General features: G+C 43.2%; 1 pseudogene across 1 annotated transcript; it reads right to left on the bottom strand.

Moving 5' to 3' along the window:
• Positions 1 to 20,239: 20,239 nt before the first annotated feature.
• Positions 20,240 to 20,960, bottom strand: LOC311517143 (elongation factor 1-beta pseudogene; annotated as a pseudogene). The gene has a single exon. The product of its transcript is annotated as an elongation factor 1-beta pseudogene (transcript).
• Between the last annotated feature and the right edge of the window lie 782 nt (positions 20,961 to 21,742).

Below are 21,742 nucleotides of genomic sequence, written 5' to 3'. Positions count from 1 at the left end.
GGGCTAATTAATTTTGTAAATTGTTCCATTTTTGTGGGGGAGGGGTCTTCAGCTTGATCAATGAAGTCTCATGAGAAGGTTGTAATCTCTTTGAAGTGCAATGCACATATTTCTGTGTTCGTCAATATCGATTGTGGACAGTGTTATCATTTCTTTAAGATATGCTGCACAACTTCCATGTTGCTGAGACAAAACAGGACTCTGAGGTGGCAAAATAGATATGGTGCCAGAGCAAGGAGGCCTGGATTACAGAAAGGAAGAGGTGCGATATTGCAATCAGTGAGCTGCCCAACATGGACATTACAAAAAGCTGCTCCATAGTCTCAGGGGTGCTGAAAGCCATTGAACTAAACTGTAAACCCTGTACATCAAGCCAGGGGGTTCAGCAACACCCCCAGCACCCTTAGTTCCAGCACCTATGCATAATCTAAGAGAACTGTGTACTACGGGGCCTCAGTCACAGGAGTACTTGCAATAAATGAAAACTTTATTTCCCTAAGGCTCATCACCTGACCTAAATTAACGCAAAGATTAATGTCCTTATCATAGGTTAGGTCAAGATGCATTGACTGCAGTGGCTATGGTTACATTGATGGTAATGATAACTATCACAAGGACTCTCACAGAGATTCAAAATACTTCAGGAACTCTTGTGGAGTTCATAAACTCTCCAAAGATTCCTACTATTCTTATCAGCTCACCATACACTGCTATAAGTTTATAAACCCTGCAAGAAGGCCTTCTGAGATCATAAATTCCAAAGGTTTCATGCACTGTTTATAGTCTATATGGGCTTCTGCAGAGGTTACAATAATCCCAACATCTTTGCCATTGATGCTATGAGCCAAATACCCTCACTAGACTGTGTTGGACTCAAAAACTAGTGTATGCATCAATCGCCGCTTACAGATTCACAACCCATACAGTTCTAGACTGTCCTCCAATTCATGTTCCATGTACAAGACAGCAATACCAGCATGTTACCTCTTACACTTCATATACACCTTCCAAACACTTATCCAGCATTCCGCCCACCTTCTCACTATTGTTCCCTCATGCCAGGCATTCAGCATTTTACAACATTATAACCAACCATGGAGATTGGACATTTTATATCCTGGACACACTCATAGTTTGGCTGCAAAGACCACAATGAATGTTGTCATAAACACACAGCTAAGGGTAGCATAAAATCCCTCCTTTATATGTGAAGGGTTAATCAGTTCCATTAACCTAGTTGGCACATGACCAGAAGGACCAATGGGGAAAGAAGATACTTTCAGATCTGGTAGGTGGAGGAAGGTTTTTGTTTGTGCTCTTTCTTGTTCTCTCCAAGACAAAGAGAGATCAAGCAAGTAATCCAGCTCCTACTGAATGATAGATCTAAAATTACAGAAGTAGTAAGTAATGGCAAGGAAATGCTTTAGAGTGTCTTTTGTTTTAGCTTGTGAATTTTCCCTGTTTTTTTGGAACTTTAAAGCTTTGCCTAGAGGGGAATCCTCTGTGTTTTAAATCTTATTACCCTGTAAAATTACCTTCCATCCTGATTTTACAGAGGTGCTTCTTTTACTTTTTTTCTTTATAATAAAGTTGTTTTTAATAATCTGATTGGGGTTTTTAGTGTCCTAAAAACCCAAGGGTCTAATCTGTGCTCACCTTGTTTACTCTCAAGCCTCCCCAGGAAAGGGGGTGAAGGGGCTTGAAGGGACATTTTGGGGAAACAGGAACTCCAAGTGGTCCTTTTCCTAAATCTTTGTCTAACTCACTTGGTGGTGGCAGTTATACCATCCAAGGACAAGGAAGAATTTGTGCCTTGGGGAAGTTTTTAACCTAAGCTGGTAGAAATAGGCTTAGGGAGTCTTTCATGCAGGTCCCCACTTCTGTACCCTAGAGTTCAGAGTGGGGAGGAAACCCTGACAGATGTGCTTAAGGATATCCATAGCTGTGCACTTCTAAAATTCTGTAGGTAAACTGCCAATATATATGGGGATTAAGTTGTTCGTAGCAGGTAGGGTTGGCAGGCAAACCACCAAGTTTTAGAAGCTTTAAAATCAGAACTAGCTGTGATAATTTTCATAGCCATGTATCTATCTTACACTGTGTGATGAGGCTACAGATACAGAGGTAAGATTGTTAGGGGTACCTGCATTCTGCAGTTCCATAATCTCCAACACTTGTAAGAGTTTTTCTTTAACATAGAACTTCCTCACTTTGCAATGACGTTTTCCCCCCCTTTCATGTAAGATTTGTTCTTTTAACTTATAGATAAATATTTCAACCTTCTCTCCATCAAAACGGAGTGTTTAGTTGGAGAATCTAATATTCCAATCAGATTTTCACAACCACAGAAACACTTGGAAAGCTCATATCTCACATGCACTATACCAGACCACAACTTTTCCTTGAGGAATTCCACATCTCTCAGCTTGGGCCTCTGATCCTGGTAAACCCTCCTCTGTGGTGTTTGAATGTTTGTAATGCTTCTCAGTGTTCAAGCCTTTACAATACTTATGCATAGGTGCTGGAACTAAGGGTGCTAGGGGTGCTGCCACACCCCATATCTTGAAGTGGTTTCCATTATATACATGGTTTACAGTTGGTTCAACAGCTCTCAGCACCCCCACTATACGAATTGTTCCAGCATCCCTGTATTTATGAACTCCGGACAGATTTCCATCCACTAGCAGGATGTGCATCTCCCTGCCTTGTTTCTTTCTCTGAATCCACCCTCACACCCACGGGACAGTCCTGCCTCTGCCTGGTCTGACTCACACAATCAGTCTACAGATGGTTATTACTACAGAGAAATCCTGGCCCCAATGAGTCAATGAAAGCTTTGCCATTGACTTCAATGAGGACAGGATTGGAGCAGCTTGCTACCACCACTCTCAAAGTATGCCTCAGCCTTCTTTCTATTCTAATCTATAACCATCCATCCAGGACTCTCAGTCTCCGCACTGCTGCAGATCAGGCAGCATATAATGTGAATCGTTTGCTTGCTCCCTGGAGGATGGAATCCCCAGTCTACGTTCCCCAAGTCACTTTGGTTGTTAGACTGAAGGAGCTGTGCTGCTCTTGATCTAGAAGGAATGACTTTTCAATCCACTTGCTTGGCAAGAGAAAAAATGCCTCTGTTGGAAGTGCTTGGGTCTGGAGTTGCAAATTGAAGTGAGGGGATAGACTTGAAAACCATGCCTGGCCCAGTCCATGTGTCTCAAGACACAAACAACGGAGAGCATGAACTCACATGCCTGGGGTTTCCACTGCAGAAAGAAATATTGTGCTTAATAAATAAGATTTAAGACTAATGTAGCAGTAACTATAGTAATTTCGGAGCTACATGCTGGTAAATTTTTATCACACAGTAATACATATGGCACCAGCAAAGAGAGTCTCTGATTTCTTTAGCATTTAAAGTACCACACATTTATAAAACCCTGTTCATATTCTGTTATGCTATTCGGCATGTGTTTGAAAAGCACATTAAAGTGTGGGGAAGTGTCTAAAAAGTTGGATTGCCCTGTTTTATGACTAACAGGAAAGGCCAAGCAATTATCTGAACTCCTGACATGACAATTTTATTCAGATGCATTTTGGGGCCACGAAGCAAGAATTTCATCGAAAGACTACTTCGGCTCATGAAACATACAGGATGTCCAAAACAAGGTCTGAAATCGCTTAGGCTTAAGCATTCAAAAGGAAATGATGTACATGACTGGCACAGAATGTATTGTCTTCAAACTGAAGCATAGCCCAGCAACACTGTGATAACTTACAATAACACGACTTTATGGACCCAGAAATTTTTTTTCATACCAGTAGTATGTATAAATCTCCATGCGTCAGGTGAAAATATAGGTGGTCATCCCTCCCCCTCTGGATTGGAGAGAGGCCACACCACCTCACTACACCATCGGGATCTCTGTTTAGTTTTAGGGGAATTTGCAAGTTAGGTTTAATATCCTGACTGGCCTAATGGGGCCAAACTCCCAGATAGGCAATTATTTCCAGTCTGTAGGCAGAAACAGGTTCTCCCAGGAGTTCGTATGCCCTGGCTCTTAGGCGGGGGCTGAACAGTCAACAGGCTACTATAGCCCCTGGGCTCTTTAAGCAGGGACTGGGCAAACACCGTAGAGGCTATGACCTGAGGTCCCTTCTGCAGGAGCCAGAGCAATCCCAGCAGTCACTTAGATCTGGTTCCTTGATGCAGGGCAAAAGCAAACCCAATAGTCAATTAGCTCTGGGCCCTTGGTGCAGGGACAGAGCAAAAACCCCAGGGGTCGGGCGTCAGAACTCCGGCAGGGGAATCGACAAACACAGGCCTCTGGAACTGGTGAGGGGATGCTGCCACCCCAGGGGTGAGGCAGCAGGTGGGGCCCAGGCCCACCCTACTCCACCGGACCCCAACCCAGGGCCCTAACAGTGGCAAAGTGGTCCGCCACTGGGTCAGCGGGGATTCCAGCCGCAACATGCCAACCGTGCCTCAGGCAGAGCTACAGCCAGATTGTCCCTGGACACTTCTGCCCCTCCCCTCGGGGTTTACCTGGATCTGCGGGGCATCCTCCGTCTCTTCTGGCAGGTCCGTGGCAGACGCAAGTTCCCCGGCAAGCAGGCCACCACTGGGCTCAGTAGTAGAGTCAGCGGCCAGGAGCAAGCAGGATCCGTCTACCTCCCTCGGTGTCTCAGCTCCAACTGAGCTGGAGGCCCTGCTCTTTATACTTCCTGTTACCCGCTTCCAGTGGAAGGGGTGAGGCAGGCCTGGCTCTGCCCACTTGGGCACAGAGGGTGGTTCTTCCCCCTCTGGCTCAAAGGGAGGCCACACAACCTCATTACACACCCCAAATTCATTTCACATAAGCCACAGAAGAGTTATCAGCTGGTAAAACTATTTGTCATGGCTGACCTAGGTCAACCTGTAAGTTAAAGGCGCTATAGCCCATTTCCAGTCCCTGTAACATCAAGGCCCACACAATCTACGGCCTCATACCTTGGGGTAGGATTTTCACATGCCAGGTGAGAATTCTGAAACAAAGGAAGGGCATACAAGTGCCAAGGCTATTTGGTGGTAACGTGGGGAGAGGGGGCTTCTTAAAGATGTGAAAGGAATTCTAAGGTGTGATGGTCATTGTGAGTTCATTTCCTCTTTACTGTACCTGTTCCACCTAGGTTCTCTTCTGACTCACTCTCTCGCTCTCTAGTGGCTTCTCCTTACATTCGTCAGTCACAATAGGGGCGTTAAACAGCAATTTCTGCCCCTGCATTCTGCACTGCGATTCCAAAGGCAGGGTGTGGGTGTGATAATACGTGTACTAATAGACACACAGGCATCCCTACATTGTCAAATGTGCTTATGATCAAAGGAGGGCTTCTGTACAAATAACAGATCATGGTTCCATATTTATTCTCTCAATTACTTTTGTATCAAATGCACTCAGTTCAAAAAGAAAACTCAGTTTGTTCTGCCTCCCAACCTTGTCAGTTCAATCCGATATCTGAAAATCAAGTCACATTGTTTTCATTTCACATATCATTATTCATCATCAGCAATAAACTCTGAGGTCAGTACTTAACTGGAGGTGCGTGAGACAGAAAAGTACATTGCTTCTTTTCCTATCTCTCTCTAAACTCTGTGGGCTGACAGTAGTCCAATTGTTTAATCAATAATATAGAAACATATAACAAGAGGGGACAAATATCAATATTGGCTACTGGTTAATACTAAGAGCCTAAAGACAAGACAGTGCAGTATATTATTGTTGTTGTCTTTAGATACATTTAGACAGGCCAGAATGAGGAAACTGAATCCAAACCCCATGGAACTCTGGGGAATTTTGGATCTGGACCTGGATCTGAAATTCACAGGTTGGAACCATCTGGGTAAGAATAAGAACATCAAATCTGAACCTTCTCAGATAAGGTTCCAGATCTAAATCCAAATGTGGAGGGCTGTGACTAGATACATCATGACTGTGTTTGTTCTCTGATAGTGTAATTAACTGTCTCAGCATTAAAGTGCTTTGATTTTGGCCACTGTGCCAATCAGATTGTATGCGTCAGCAAACCAAGTGATTGAACACCACAGTTCAACACTTCCGCTAAGCAAAAGACTTCTTCCAGCCTGAAAGTTCTTGCACTGTTTGGGGAATAGAATTACTGCATTGTTAAAAAGCTATGGCCGAGACTGTGCCACCCTTACTCATGTTAAAAATTACCGTATTCCTCCAGTACTTCCGTTCAGTATAATGGGAGTAAGGGTATAAAGGCTTTCAGTGGGCATCTAACTCCTCTTTATGCCTTAGGAAAAGTTCCCCTAAGGTATTACTTCAGCAGCTGGCACATTCTGGTTCTAAGAGGGCAGGTAAGGACTCTTTCGTATGGTTAACACATTTGAAAACCTGCTTCCAGGACAAAATAAAGATAAGAAGAACTATAGAAATACCATAGTGACTACATATGCTAACTGGTATATTCAGAAAGGCTCTTTTTCTTTTAAACCAATATAGAGAACAATTAATACTGTGACGACCAGAAATATCAACCCTCTCACTGGTCCTGCTGGGGCTGCTGAATCATACAACCTCCCCCACAATTCTCTGTACAAGTCATTTTCAGGATAATGAAATCTTTGGGTCACATTCTGCTCTCCATTCAAGGGATGCAACTTCATTAGGGTTGCACTGATTGGAGGAGCTCAGAGCAGAATTTAGCTTTTATCTGACCTGTAAAGGAATAAGGGGGAAGACAATTCTGAAGAACACATTAAGATAAAATTGAATTTCACTTTATCCATGTAAGTCTTGGCTTTGTGAAGACTTTTTCAGATCGTTGCATTTCTTTAGGCAGGCCAATAGGCCAAATCCAAGGATAAATGCAAAATCCTGAGATCATTATTCCCTTCTTCTTGGATTTAAATGGATGGAAAGTTCAATTCTGCTTGGATGGGATACAGTCCAAAATCCAGTGACCACCTTGCTGCTGCAGAATGCTAAAATGGGATGTTCTTAGAAATGCAAAACATCGTTTAACTTTTACAATATTGACCAGATAAAGTTCAGGGTGTCTCTTGCTTTAATTGTTTATGCCTTAGCAGACATTTTCCCTCTGTGCTTGAAGTCTCTTTCTGTTCAATAATATAACAATGTTGGGCACTCAGTGACACAGTCGATTTTTGTACTAATATTTCGCATCTGGAAGCCAGGCTTACCGCCATGCGGAGTGCAGGCAATGCTGTGCAAACTGCCTCACAACCTTCCGTCAGTGCCTATCGGTCCTGACCAGCATCAGCCTTGATACTTCCGTCCTGGCTCACTCCATAGAACAGACTGTCAGCTAGGCCAGACTGCGCTGCATTCTTCGGAAGTGGGCAAATGTCCACTGGAAACTCAGTTGAAATCATCAGATGGATTGTTGTTAGTAATCTAGATGGGATTGCAACTGAGACTTCTAGAGTTAAGAGATTTACTCCTCCACCCAACCCCCTTCCTATACAATTGCAAACCTTGTAATGTGGTTTTACAACACACCATTTCATACTGGTCTAAGCAGGGTCTGACTGAGCTCTCCCCTGACATCCAGTGATGCATGGAGGGTCGGGGGAGGCTTCAGAAGCAGACTGTGTTTGCATAGACATACCTACTCTGCTTAGGTGTTCAGCAGACAGACCTGCTTTGCCAAAATGATCCATTTGGGCTGGTTTGGGGTTACAAATCACTCTAGTGTTGAATGCAGGGGTAATGGAATATTGTTATCCTTATTGTATGAGTAAAGAGCAGCAGAACTGCACTTAGCCTGCCCTGATTGAGGGGCTAAACTGAACCTCACCTGCTAAGCTGGGGGTAGGGATGCCAAATTCCACTACAGATAAAAAGAAGATGGGGGCAGGTGTTTCTACTTGATGATTTGTTGGCTGCTCAACACCAGCTATCCCTCTCCCACACGTTTAATGCTAGAGCTGATTAGACGTAACTCAGAGTCCTTGTTTCTGTTCAGTGATGAGTAGATCTGGGGGCTAAGCTTTAGACCTGATATGGGAACAGTATTGCACTGCAAGAGAATAAAAAAGCAGCAATACAGAGCTTCCTTACTATCCAGTGAAATCACTAAGAGCTGGGCTAAGACACGCAGCATTGCAGAAGTGGCAGAGAGCAGCAAGCAGCAGTGAAACCAGTGGCAGAGATGAATGGCAGCAGAGATAACAGCGACAGCAGCAGTGAGCCAGTTGTGAGGTGAGGGCAGCAGTGCAGGCATTGCCCAGTGTCCCCTCCCCGCTTCCAGGGCTGGCCGGTGGACCCAGGTGAATGCACCTCTGAACTCTGCGTCTTCGCTGAGTAAGGAAAATCAATGGTGAGTGGGGTGTGGCAGAGGGAAAGGGGAGTGGCATGTAAAGGGGACATTTTTTTGTACTTTCATGGGGAAGTATTGCCTCTTCGAGGTGCTCGGGGGTAGGGCTTAGTTTTCTCAGATTACTGGGTGCAGGCTCAAGCTGGTTCTGTTTTGTCTTGTTAAAAGGAACCTCTCGATATTGAACCTTGCCCTTTTTGCTGCCGATTCCACCTGTCAGAAGGTTACACCGGATATAAATAGAGGGTGTTTCCCAGATGAGCGTATTCAGTAGCGTTGTTCTATATACTGTATTTTGCAAATATGAATTTTTTTAAACTTTAAATACTATCACACTTTTCATTTTAAACAAAGAGATGGGCACCATAGGATGAAAATAATGATAGATCCATTACACGTATCCTCCTTCTCTGTGTGGGAAGACCATATTTCCCAAAGGGAAAATGGGAAACCCCCAACCACTTGCTCAAGCTGCCCCCCCCGCGAGGCTGTTGCTCGGTAACTGGAACCTTGCCGGCCCCCGTGCACGAGGCTGTTGCCGTCCCCATGCATACTGGAACACTGCCTTCCCCCAAACCCTACCTCTGCCCTCCCCTCCCGTGTGGGGCTGGCATCTCCGCTCACACACACCCCCACTGCACGTTCCTCTGCACCCCATTTGTCTGACAAAAGTGGGCATTTGTCCCATTTGCTCTTGCAACTGATCGAGTTGGCAAGAGCAAATGGGACAAATGCCCAGTTTTGCCACAAAAGTCAAAAAGGTCAGGACAGGGCTTAAAAAAGGGACTGTCACAGCCAAAACGGGATGTATGGTCACCCTATCTCTATAGTAGGTGAAACTTGCTTTCCACAGGAATTGCCATAATCTGGCTGATTAACTTTCCCCAACTACATTGCAATTTGCCAGGAATCCAAGGGCAGTATCAAATTTAATACAAAGGTGCAGCATACACAGGTCAGAACTACCAGCATGAAATGTTCCATCTCTACTGAGCAGCTAATCAGCTCAAGCTGGTGCATTGTATGCTGTGAGTTTAACCATTTGATCTCACTAGGATCATTGTAACACCCCTCATATCCACACACAAAAGCGTTCCCAACAGTGCATAGGTGTTCGAACCAACATTTGCATTAGACTTGCTTGGAACAAGGCTAACCGCTGTGTGGTCTTCCCCAAGCCAACTTCCAGTGGTGTAGAGCCAGCATGCATGCAAACTGCTGGCATAAGAATGATGAAAAGCCCTCCTTCTATTGTCCTGTAATTCACCACTAGTCACTAGCTAGGTGGCCTGTCTGGTTTACTTTCTGCACACCACTGTCCAGGGATAAAGTTTGCCAAAAGTCACCTCCCTGTCCAAGTAACACTGAACACACTGTAATGCCCCATAGCACACTACTTTTACCGCAATACTTTGGTGTATGGCTGTGAGCAACTGGCTGAGATGGACATCACTCAGTGCTGCAAGAAGGCAGAGAAACTGGCAGTCCTATATAACAAGCCCGGACAATAACAATAGGGCTGCACTGTGAGATTTAGGGGGAGAATTGCACTGTCGGCTAGCTGCTGTGGGACATCAAACACATTCCTAGAAATCTAGCAGACACTAAAGTTAGCCCTTCATTTTCCCCAGGCTCAGGAGTCATATAAAAACGTTCTCTTAAAGCAAGTGCTCCAGGCTTGCAATCAGTTTTTGGGTCACTGCACGTTTCTGTCTTTCCCCACCGAAACTTGCACAACCTCACCATTCACAGAACTAGTCCTTTCATATCAGTTATGTGAACAACTTGGCTGTACTGTTATCTGCTTTCCCCTTGCTCTCTGAATTCTTTCCCTGCCTGGGATTTTCCGCCAAGAGATGTTTTTGAAGGTCCTGTTTGCCTGCATTACACAACCTCTGTTAGTCCAGTTAGCGTGATAAAGACATGCCTCTCCAGTGTCAAATTAATCTAGCATCCCTACCTACCTTCCTCCTTATATTGTAAGTGCTGTGTGTGAATGTTAGTATGTCTGTACCATCGCTGATCCAAGAAGCAGCCTTTTGCTTTGAATCTGAACTGTGACTGTTATTTTTCTCACATTTCTTGGTATTTCAACGTATGGATGGGCGAGTGCTCTGGTTATGAATGACTTTGGGGTTTGTGCTTTATACTAGTACTATGGATAAGCCCAGATCCTGGTGTGGTGCAGGGGTGAGAGCAAGTTCACGGCACAGTTAGGGAATCCCAGGTGTTTACATTCCTCAGTGGTCTCGGTACAAGTCACCTTCATCAGAGGTCTCTGTAACACACTGTGTACTGCCCTGTAAATCTTCACCACAGCAGCAGTCACCAATGGCCTGCCCACCCCAGACTTGTGCCCTTTAACTATTTAGGCAGCTATTGTTCACAGCGCGATCACTGCTCTCTTCACAGCCAGGAGAGCTCTCATCCTCACGGTCGGCTGCTGCGTTGGCAAGGTGCGCTCATCACAGAGCTACAGAAAAGTTTCTTTCCTCTTTCTGAAGTCATTTCTTGGAGGTTCCCAGAGGGCCTTTTAATATTTCCCAGAAGCCACTGCTTAGGGGATCTGTGTCAGGAACTGTGGAGTGGGTTCTACGGGGGCAGGGCACCTGCCTCTGAGCATTAAAGGGCAAATGTATTCACAAGGCAAAACTGCAACCAAAACAGCATGGCTAGTGAAGGCACGCTGCATGGTTGGCACTTACTCAGGTGTCATCCCACAGCTCTGTTACCACTGCTTCCATTCTCTAGTGGAGACAGAGCACCATTTAGCCACATGCTGCACTTCAGCCACCCAGCACTCCTAAGTAAAGACCCCTCTTTTTATAAACACATTTCCCCTGCCTATTTCTACTATTTCTTTTAGTAGCTAATCCCAAATTCTACTGAGCATCTGAAAGAAAAAGCTTGTCTTGATTTGTAGCCCAATCTTTCCTCCCGTTTCCATTCAGGTCCCCTCCTAGTTGTAAAGCCAGCTCCCGGGAGCCTGAGGAGACCTCGGCATTAATCCTTGAGTGATCCCCTAGGATATTTAAACACTGACATGAGGTCCGCCCCCGCCCCCCCCCCCTCCCTTCTATACTGAAGTTTAAGCAAGTTCAATCCATGGAGCCTTTTCTCATAGGAACAATTTAACCATGGGATTGAGGTTATAAATTCAGTCAATCCCCACGGAACAGCGCCAAATTAAAGCATTAAAAAATAAACCACCAAAAAAGCAAATTTAAAGCTAACCAACCACATAATAATTTAAAACAGTTGCACACTAGCAAGCAATGTCTTTCTCATTCCTCCTTTTTTCTATAGGATATATTTTGGGTTAAAAAACGGGTTAAAAAATGTGGATACCCAAATAGTGCCATTTCTTTAGTATTACACAGTCTGGACTGAGCTGTGAGTTTTCTATGGCAATTTATTATGAACAATCCTAGGTTATTTAAGCAGATAGGATTGCATTATATAGACAGAGAAGGAAACTGTAAAAATTGTTTACCCAGTGAGAAATAATTGCTCCTTATTAAGCCCACTTGTTATCACCATCTAGGACTAAATATTTTTTCGTAACACAAGGCAGTAACACAGTATTCTCTCTTCAGCTCCCTTGAGTCACTTGTACGGCATATGGGAGATTTGTCTTTGCCTGCTCAGCCTATTTCCAGGAAGGAGCTCTCCCCTGATATAAGAATTGGAATAATTTCCAAGCAATTTAAACTTCAAATACTGCAGGGGTTACTAACGTATGTAATTGACTCGAACAAGTTTTATATACTTGCACATTCATTTTACTCCCTCTTGCCTATGCAAGTGGTGTGTGATTTTATCATATTGCTTCTGCTGTCAACATGCTGCTCCCATAACATCAGAGCAAGGTTGTCTACACTGACTGTTTTGTAGATCACTATTAGAACATGGGTTCTGATTTCAGACTGTTTAATGTGTGTTTACCATACAGTTGTACAGTACAACTTTAGGCCCTGCTTCCACTCCCATTAAAGTCAATGGCAACCCATCCCTCCCTTTTGATTTCAATGAGAATGGAAGGTCTTTGTTTTGTATAGTATCTCATCTACAAACCATATTCCCAAATGATTTACAGAGTTAAATAATCAAGTCTCAGCATTCATCAATAAATGAGAGCGATAGGAAAGGGATTTGAGCTGTAAATTGCCTAGAGGGATACAGCCAGGCTGTTGCAGATGGCAGGAGCTGCAGAAGAGAAGGCTCCCATACCAAGAGTTGTGAAACAGGACATTGAGCTGACTGATGTTACAAGAGAGGCGAGAGAGAGAGAGAGAAAGCCTGGGTGATATGGAGGAGCAAGTCCAGACAGAGTCAAGAATAAGAAGGATGGTTTTCAATCACATACACATTTAGTTATCTACGGAGCCATTTTTTCTATATATTTCCCAGAACCATCTCGAGTGTCTGCTCCTGGACAGAACCCCACAGGAAGTGGGGCACAAGGGCAGTAAACTATTTTGATAGTTACTGCCAACGAACATGGGCTCATCATCCCAAATGAACACATCTATGCCAACTCCTTGACTCAGTGACTCAAATTTTCACCCATCTCAGCACTGCAGGATATTCTGTTTTTTATGCCAATATTCCAACCTTCAACAGTGCAGAGAAGACTCACTTTGCGATCACAAGGGGGTCAAGAAACATTTTCTAAATGTGTGTACCTTTCCACTGGAACGGTCATTGTGATGCTGAATAGGAGCGGTTGGTCCAGCCAGCAGAAAGAGATATGGGATTCCTCCAGTTGGGTTCACTCAGCAGAACAAAGTAATATTGCTAATGGTATTGGAGCAAATCCAGAACAGAAGATCGAATATTTTTAGGACAATTCCACTCCACCCTCCATGCAGCACATTTACAGTTTCTGGGGTCACCTTTGACTGTTAACCTTGCCAATCAAAGGAAAGAAAGGGCATATTCTGGGGTAAATCAGAAGCAGCTTCACAGAAGTCTGCAGTAATGAAGCTGGCATATGTGAGATGAGAATCAGGACCAAAGTTCTTTAAGCAACTGCTTAAATTGCAGTCGTCATTTACATAAGAATGGGTACAACTCCCAGTCAATCTACGATAATGTGATGGGCCAACAAACATTTTCTTAAATTATATATCCAAGCAATCATTACTTCACTTGGAAAATTAACACGTTAAACATGCCACACAGTATTGTTACCAGGACCACAGCTGATTTATTGGCTGGCCATGACACAGGCAGCCAGTCACATTATTTAGTTTCTACGGTATATACTAGTTTCTTCTGAGTCAGCAAATGGAGCAAGAGAAATCAAATTTTTCAGCAACTGAGTGCCAGCAGGATATCTTAGCGAGACAAGCTGAGTGAGGTAATATCTTTTTTGGACCAGCTTCTGTTGGTGAGAGAGGCAAGCTTTCAAGCTCACAGAGATCTCTTCTTCAGCTCGGAGCTCTGTGTAGCTTGAAAGCTTCTCTCTCTCACCAACAGACGTTGGTCCAGAAAAGATATTACCTCACCCACCTTGTCTCTCTAATATCCTGGAATTGACACAGCTACAACAACAGCACATACTAGGATATCTTATTAAGTGACCCTCCTGGGAAAAGCTATTCTGGGCTTCTACTGAGAAGGTTAGGTGAGAAACAAAAGCAAACTTATATCAGATGTAATTTGAGGAGGAGAATAAAGCCTGGGAGAGAGAGGATCTTTCATTGACTACAAAGTTAAAAAAAAACCCCAGCAAATATGAATTCTTACATCCTCTATGGAACTTATGGAAAGCACAGTTTGTTTCCTCCTGCTATTTGCAAGTTACAAGTAATGCTTGGACTTATTCTATGAGATGTCTCAAAGTCTACAATGTTATGGGGGATGTAAAAGAAATACACAAAATAAATATACAACACATTTGCCAAAACATGTTTTTGGATGGCATCTGTTAACAATACACAGCTGAAAACAGTTTTAAGAGCTATGTAATACTAAGTGTATTAATAATTTATTAAGGACCTAAAGGGTAAAGAGATGTCAATTTCAGTTACACTGCTTTGTCAACTTTTCCTACATACAGGGTTATGGCAGGCCAGTCCAATGGCTTGTTCCCAAATATTGATAAACTGCCAAAATGCTTTTAATGGAGTTAAACTGTGCCTTGTAACTGTACAAAAGACATATTTCAAGTATGCTGGCCAGTCATTTCAAGTGCCATCTCCCTCTAGCTGAATTAGATCCTGGGACCAGCTCTGGGCTTTCTTCAAAGGTAATATAAAGCTCTTTATTCCATACCACTTTGAAGTTCTTTAACATTTTATAAAATTACTGATAGAGACATTAATGGGAGCGAGAAACAAGATGGGCCTTTTGAGAAACATCTTAGCATACACTCTTATTGAGAGAATTTTTTTATTCCTAGATTCCAAAGCCAGAAGGGAACCACTGTGATCATCTAGCATGACCTCTTGTATACCATAAGCCGTAGAACTTCCCCTTAATAATACTGTTTAGATGATTAAATAATTTTGTATTGGAACTATTTTAAGGCAGACAATCCAATCTCCACACACGGAAAGCTGGTCTTGTTTATCAACAGCAACAATAACAAACAAATATAAAATGAAAAATGGGGTCATCAGGTCATGGGATAATGGAAACTGGGCAAAGCTCAAAGTCTTTGGAGGGCCAAAGTGAGAGGGTTTTTTGTCATATTAGTCTATTGACATTTTTCTAAGTCAAACAATGGCGCTGCAGGGATGATCTCATAGGGCAGCCCTGACTGATGGGCTCTCCAGCAGGATGCCCACCCCCTACCTATGTACTCGGGTGACTAGCCCAAGCTGCCACTTGTGCTATGGTCACACTACTATTTTTAGTGCGCCAGCCTGGGCAGAGTTAGCACACATATCTCTGCCTGAGCTGGGAATCACATCTCCCATCCCAGCAGCTGGGTCGATGTACCCTTAGATGTAGGGCAGTACTGTAGATATTATTAGAATCTTTTAATGAGAGCTTCTTTGCGTCCTGTTGTTCCATTGGTATAGAACTAGAACGCCCCTTTTATTTCAATGGGGGCCTATTTTTGTACAGCGGTAGCCATGTATAACCATATCATTAGCTGCAGTCCTTATAAAATACAAGGTATCTATGCTCAAATATCAGGGCAGTACCTACATTAAAGTGCACGAAGGTCTCACCCTTTGATATTTTTATTCCATGGAGTATATTATACTAACCCTCATTAAACCAATTTTAAAATATTTTCCATGAGAATTCAACACTGTTATAAACATCCTAACAATGTCAATAGGGAAATTTCAGCTACTATTTATTATAATATAGTTTAAGACAGTTAATGACAGTTTTATAATTGAATTATGCAGACACTGGTTCTGATCTTATGTCTGTTTTATAGCTATGTAACTCCACTTACTTCAAAGGAGTGCATTTGTGTGAGACCACATCAGCCCTACATGTCAAATGATGATAGCCTTGTAAATGTAATGCAAGAATTGGTTTGGGGCAAAACTTAGGAGGAAATTCCAGGAGGCTATGGTGACAGTTTTCATACCTCTGATTTTGCTGTAGCTTATAGAACACAAAGCCTGATTCTCCTTTAATTGACAGTGGTATAAATCTGGAGTGAGTTCAGTGAGTCACTGGAGGTGCCTGGGTATAAATGAGATGAGAATCAGGAGAATAGTTTCTATCATGAATGGCATGTTTATAGTCTTTCCAATTTTCTATTAAAAATGAATACTATTTTCCTCTTCTTCCTTCTTTCCCCAAGCACCATCACTACCAATTAATAATGTTTCTCAGTAGACATAATTAAGTAGTGCTATCCAATTATTTTCTATCAAAGATCTGAGAAAATACCAACAAGGTATGTACTGTTTTCAATATGACAGCTCTCATTGCTAGAATGAAAACAAATTTACGGCAAAAAAATTAAAACATTTACATTCTAACATCTCCAGATTTTATTAGGTGTTCTCTATACAGTCATCTGGTATGTTTAAAGAGTGAGCAACCATATAAAAGGAAATATGGTCATAACTGATTGAAGTAATAAAATCCTGAAACTAAGTAACATCTCATAATTCATTACACAGCATATATTAGATTTCATTACATCAGTATATGACTTAGTAGAAAATTCTCCTGATGGTCATAAACCTCTCAGGTGTTGTCATCTGAAAAATGAAATAAATAATAATAACAAAAAAAAAAGACAAAGCCAGGATATTTCTAGCAGTGCCTTGTAAGGTTATGGTATAGACCCATCTAGTGTCAGGGTGAAGAACTGGTATGTAACAGGACGCAGCAATGTTAGGCATAACAGCACATTTGTATAGTTGGGTTTTTGTTTTGTTTTTTTGGATGTTCATGTTTAATATTAGGATTAAATAGTTCTACAAATTAAAGATGATGATGGTAGGCTGATAACATCCAGAGCTATAAATTATTAATTGGTGTATTCCTGATAATTAATCTATTCTTTGTGATTTCTGCATTTTAAAATATCTGCTGCAGCTTAAACTTTTGTTCAGCTCGTACATTCTGAAGTTTAAAGAGACCTTGGAATGCCATGATAAGCACAGACTGGCGTCAGCAGGTCCTCAGTTCCAATCCTACTTCAGCCATTAACTTGCTGCTTGGACTTAAGCAAGTCACTTCATCTTTCTTGTCTCAGTTTCCCCTGCCGTGAAATGAGCATCTTACCCACCTACCACTTAATTGGTTGATCTCAGGACATTGTTTTGAACATGTATAGTGTTTAATGCTGAGTATTAAGTTTTGATGTCTAATTAAGGAACTAATGAACTTCAATGCTTTATTGACCTCACCTTTCTGAAGTCTGCTCATTAAAGCTGTAGCACGCTATTTATGTTTCACTACATATCTGCTTTCTCATTCAATGTTTTCATTTACTCTTTGAGGTTTGTTTCTTTATGGGTGCCCTATGCAAGACTGATTACTCCCTTTCCCCTACTAACCCATCCAACACAGCAATCCAAACCATCTAATTTTTTCTTCCAGCATGGCCCCTCTTTCAGTGCTCGGTCATACACAGCAGGGGGTCTTCATGTTCAACATATACATAACAGTCCTTTGCAGCAACCTCTAACAAGTCGTCACCCCAGAGAGTGGAAAAGCTTCTGGGGCATTCATGGGAGGTGAAGACACCTGTTGTACAGGACTGAACAGAAACAGGGACACCATTTCAGGGATGGAGAACTGGGTAAGAACAATCTCTATCAGAGAATCAGTGCTGAGGTGTTGATTGCTGCCGAGTCATTACAGTAAATCCAGTGAGAGGTAACGAGATAGCCTATTTAGTCCTTCACTGACTGGATCTATACCCCAGGGCATTAATCATTTTGTAGGTTTAACTGGTGAATCTTCTTTGATTTTCCCCAAAGACTTTATACATTAATTTCCCTGAAAGTGTGATTCCCTTCTCCCATTTAACAGCATATCATTACGCTGCGGTACCAAGTGACAGCTGTTACATGTCTAAGGGTATGGAGATTCTAAGGCAGATTCTGATCTCAATTACCTGTGTGTAATTTTATTTCTTTTGCTGCTTGGGGGATTATCCATCAGATTTCTTATATGCATTTGTAGTGCTTTAGAAGTAATGTTCAACAAAAACCCCATTGGATAATTTATTGATGGCAATGTGATAGGGCCTTTCCCTGGAGCACCCTCCTGCTGCAGGCCACTGCAGGACAGATGCAGCTGCCTCAGATGCCCCAGAAATAGTCCAAAGTATCTTCCCAAGTATAATTACAGCCCTGGGGGGTTCACTTATTACAAGAGTCCTGTGCACACATGTCATAACAAAAGTCCCACAGCCACAGTCCAGAATTCCACCAGCATAGTCCAAACAGAGCATGCAACATAGAGCCCAGCCCTCCAGCACTGTCCTCCTACAAGGACAGTTCTCTAGCTCCCAGCTGAGAGAGCAAGCAGGCATCTCCCTCTGCTGCTCTCAGCCTTCAGCCCTCTCGAGTCTTGGCTCTCTAGCTCAGGAAGATCAGCAGACTAGCCCCTCCCTTGGCTTCCTAGCTCTCAGCCCTTTGCAGCCTCCCAGCTCTCACTTGGACTCAGAAAGGTCAGCAGGCCAACCAGCCCCTCTGCTGGCTTCCTGATAACATCTCTCACTTTCCAGGGAGAGCTACAGAGCATTTTCTGTCCTCTGACATTCCCCAGAGTTCTCCTCACATTTCCTGACTAATTCTCACCAGAACTCCTCCCTGCCTGGGTCTCTCCCTGACCTTTTATAGCCCTCAGGTGCTGCCCCACCCTCTTAATTGGCCAAAGTGGGAACACCTGCTCTGGCACAGAACCTGCTTCATTTATTAGGGGCTAGCACTCTGAGACAGGCTTTGTTACTACGACCCTGCAAGCTTTTAAGCTGTTGGATAGAGGACACTGTAACACACTTTTCCTTTTCAACTAAACTCTTATGAGAGAGATTGTGACATAACAGGGCATTTTAAAATAGAAAAAGGCCATAGTTGCTGCGTCTATGGGAGATGTCCAGCAGCAGAAGATCCATGGAGAGGGGAGCAGCCAATTAAACAACCCATGACACACACTGATCCAAACTCCTGTAGGCAGAAAACAGCCACAACCTCCCCTCCTTCTAGGAAACATGCTGGAGTCTAGAACCACTACAAAATTCGGCTGTGCAGTAGCATGGGGGCATGCAAGGACTTTGCAATCACTGACAGGAGGGCTCTGACGAGGCCTGACTAATCCAACACTGCTCTCCACTCTTAAAAATCCAGAGGAAGGATGGCAGCACCTGACCTCTGTTGGGCAGAATGCAGAGAAAAGAATGGGGGAAAAAAACAGACACCACCTTGTGTTAGGTGAGGTGAATGTGGGCCATTGTGTATAAATGCCAAAATACGTGCACAAACAATAACAAAGGGAACAGTAGCTGCTGTATAAGATCATTGGTCTTCTGAATTAAACACTATTTTATCCTAAAATCACAAAAGTGAGTGAGACGCATGTGGGGAGGGGGAACCCTCCCAACATCTATGGTTCTGGATGCAGCCTCATGCTCTGATGTGTCTGTTGTTACAAATCAGCATCCCTGGATAGAGGTGACAGCATCAATAAATCTCTAAAATATAGTCCCTACCTCTCCCCCCATAGCTGCTCAGCTTTTTCAGGGACCAGACCAGTTTTGTACGAGCCTGTCTAGCCATGATGAATGTGACACATTTTGAGGCAAGCACACTACACATTTTCAGACAGGTAGTCTGGCTTCTGAACCTGGCCTTGCCTGAGTAATAGTCACAAAATTAGGGCCTGGTTGTTTACCAATGAAAATCAAGGAATTTTCTCCCTACATCTGGCTCCCAAGAGGGATGCTTGCTGCTAACTCAAGCCCAAGTTCAGTAACTTTCCAGGATCTTCAGGCTTTTCATTAACTGAAGAAAACCAGCCACATTCAGCATAGAAGCTTCACATCTGTCTGAGGATTGAGTTCCATTATGGAACTTGTTTTAAAAAATGCTGCCACCAAAACTGGAGGTTCTACCAACAGAAGAACTCGAAAGTGCCCTGAAGAGAGCTGAGTTTGGGATGCTGAACAGCAAAGGGCTTTTGCCTTGTTTCTGGACTGCAAGCACCGAGCTTGTAGTTTGCAACAGGAATGGAGAGTTTTTACTACTTCCCAGGACTGGGCCCACTCTCAGTGAAAAAAATGTTAATTAAGGGCCTCATTTGAGAGGCTTTAGGAGGGCTGTGTGCTATTTGAGATTGGGGGAGGAAAGGAGGTGAAGATTTCTGTCTACCATTAGGATATTGGGCCCAAGGCTCAGCTATGCAGAGTTTGCTCTAGCTTTGCATTACTCAAGGATTGCCTCAGCTGCTATTCTTTTTTTTTAAGCTTTCAAGTACTTTTAGTCCAGATGTAGCAGGGTTTAGATCTTGTTGAAAGCAGCTACATCCATTGATTGTACATAATCTTCAAAGGTTGTTATTCTCTCTTCCAACATATCTGTACCAACTTTATCATCTTCAACTACATACTGAATCTGAAGCTTCTTGATACCATAGCCAACTGGAACCAGCTTGGAAGATCCCCAGACTAAGCCATCTGCCTGAATGCTTTGGACTCCTCCAATTTGGCCACGTCTGTCTCATCATCCCAGGGTTTTACATCCAGTAAGGTGGATGATTTGGCAATAAGAGTTGGGTTTTTGGACTTCAGATTCATATTGAGCAAGACGCTCTTCTCTCAGTCTCTTGGATTCTTCACTTTCCTCCTCATCATCAGATCTAAAGAGATCCATGTCATCATCATCTTTGCTATCTGTGCTTGCACCTGTGGAGTCTTCCACATCAGCAGGACCATATTTCCCCAAAGCCTTCTTTACTCCTGGCAAACTTGCCTTTTGCTTTTCATATGACTTCATGTGGTTGTCCCAGTGGAGAGCGTGGAACAAGTCAGCAGGAGGCGGCGTAGACACTGCTTCAAAAACAGCAATGTCAGCCTGAGAGGGCACATACCCCTCGATGTAGCTCTTGTTGGCCAGGAAGTCGTTGAGGAGTTGGAGGCCGGCAGCGGACCCGAGGTCCCCAAAGCCCATGATGATGGCGGCAGTGCGGCACACAGACAAACCGACCCTTGCAAGGCAAAGGATTCAGCCCATGATCTCTCTCTAGAGTGCCTGAAGCTTGAGTGATGGAACCTGTAGGACAACAGAAACCAATACCTATCTAGAGAGAAAATACTTTAAGTAGGAATATATTTATCACATTAATATTTAGCGCAGGCTTAGATCTTGTTGGGCATAAGTAAACCTGCCTATAGCTTGATTTGAGCGTGAGGTTAAACTGTAAACAAGGTGTAACAGGCTGTGTGCTGGATGGTGTTTTTGGGCTAGTTGAGAAAAGCAGAAACACCCTGAACTGATAAGCTTGAAGTACAGATAGGGGAAGGATGTAAGTGATTGGTCCTTACACTCGCCCTACAATGTCCAAACCAATTATATTCAAGTAAAGATATTAGTAGCTAGGAAAGATGTATATAAACTATGTAGTGTGAGACATGATGTGGAATTACGGTGGTATTACCCAGTACCTATTGCCCCATGTCTGGGCCTGGGCCCTGTGGGCCTAGAGCTGTTACATACATAACAAAGTAACATGAATGATGAGTGGGCATCAGATGCAGTTTTTGGATCTCAGAGAATTAGCCGAACCGTTTTCCCAGAACTTGACAAGGTGTTCTGTATAAACCACACAGAAAAGGCCTCAAAGGGGAATCCCAACATTCAGCAGCTCCATTAGGACAACCATGGATATTTTATCAAAAATTCCTTGGGGGTTTATCTCTGTTTTAGTTTTCATTAGGGTGGAAGTTGGATTTAAAACAAACATTTGT

The sequence above is a fragment of the Lepidochelys olivacea genome, assembly GCF_965140295.1.
Source record: "Lepidochelys olivacea isolate rLepOli2 genome assembly, chromosome: 2".
NCBI classification, from domain to species: Eukaryota; Metazoa; Chordata; order Testudines; family Cheloniidae; genus Lepidochelys; species Lepidochelys olivacea.
The sequence above is the reverse complement of the archived record's forward strand: the minus strand, read 5'-3'. Positions and strand labels throughout refer to the sequence as shown.